The sequence below is a fragment of the Fulmarus glacialis genome, unplaced genomic scaffold, assembly GCF_000690835.1.
Source record: "Fulmarus glacialis isolate BGI_N327 unplaced genomic scaffold, ASM69083v1 scaffold4082, whole genome shotgun sequence".
NCBI classification, from domain to species: Eukaryota; Metazoa; Chordata; class Aves; order Procellariiformes; family Procellariidae; genus Fulmarus; species Fulmarus glacialis.
In genome coordinates this window covers 49,473-50,494 of record NW_009195790.1, presented here as the reverse complement: position 1 = coordinate 50,494, position 1,022 = coordinate 49,473, and the positions used below count along the sequence as shown (strand labels likewise).

The 1,022-nt window shown below is 54.0% G+C and overlaps 1 protein-coding gene across 1 annotated transcript in view; it reads right to left on the bottom strand.

Moving 5' to 3' along the window:
• Positions 1-1,022, bottom strand: part of AFAP1L2 (actin filament associated protein 1-like 2) — a gene marked incomplete at both ends in the record, with an annotated part of 25,858 nt that overhangs the window by 19,199 nt on the left and 5,637 nt on the right. The gene's annotated exons all lie outside the window — the stretch shown is intronic.

The following is a 1,022-nucleotide window of genomic DNA, read 5'->3' as shown; positions in this document are numbered from 1 at the left end:
GCTAACCCCAGCTGAGCCACACAGCCCCCTGGGCAGAAGTCCTGGGGTCTCACCCCGCATGTCCTCATCCCTGGGAAAGGAGCAGATCCTCCTCTATGGTTGATGGATGCACCACCCCATCCTCCTCCACGCCTCCTCCTCCTCCCCATGCACACTCCCTGCTCTCCTCTCCTTTCACATCCCAAAATCCCAGCTACAGCGATTCCCACGTCGGATCAACTACCGAACGGCAACATCTCAAGGATGACCCGCAGCTCTCGAGGACAGCTGGGCTGGCTGGCTGGCACAGAAACAAAATCCCACTGAAAGCTGATGGTGTTGAACTGGACCCTGGCTAGATTTATAACTGGACCCTGACCAGATTTATAGCTGCCTTATGGAAAAATCTACAGCACTGGCGACTCCTCCTCACAGACCTGTGGGCTGTACAACCAGCGTAACGCCCAGCACGTTTGCCCAATGCACAGACGACACCAGGCGCTTCAGCTGGAAGCAAACCTGATCTTCTCTGCTAATGGTCAAACCGTGCGAGGTTCTGCCGGCGAGGGAGGTCCTGGCGCTGCCCAGGGATCGCTCCACTGCCTCGCAGCTGAAGGATTTCTGGCTTTTGTAAGTTCATGCCAGCAGCCCAGGCACAGCTGCTTTACAACTTGGAGATTTCCAAAGCAACAGTTGAAAGCCAGCCTCACCTTTGTTTCTTTGGAAAAGCTCAATTCTCTTCATTCTTTGAGCCTGGATTGCCATGCGATGGGTGTGGGTTTCCCTGGCAGGGAACACGGCCTGTTTTGCAGAGTGCTCCTGCACACGCATGGGAAGCCCAAGGCTCCCACAGCTGCCTGCTCCCTCTGTGCACGAGGTTTGGGAACCACAGGGGTTTCTGGATGCCCAGCCGCCCCGGAGCACGGCCACCCTGCCTGGGTGACGCTGACCTGCAGCGTTCGTAAAGACCAACACAATAGGGAGCGCCTAGTTAAATATTTTTAATTTTTTTTTTTTTTTTTTTTTTTTTTTTTAAATAAACT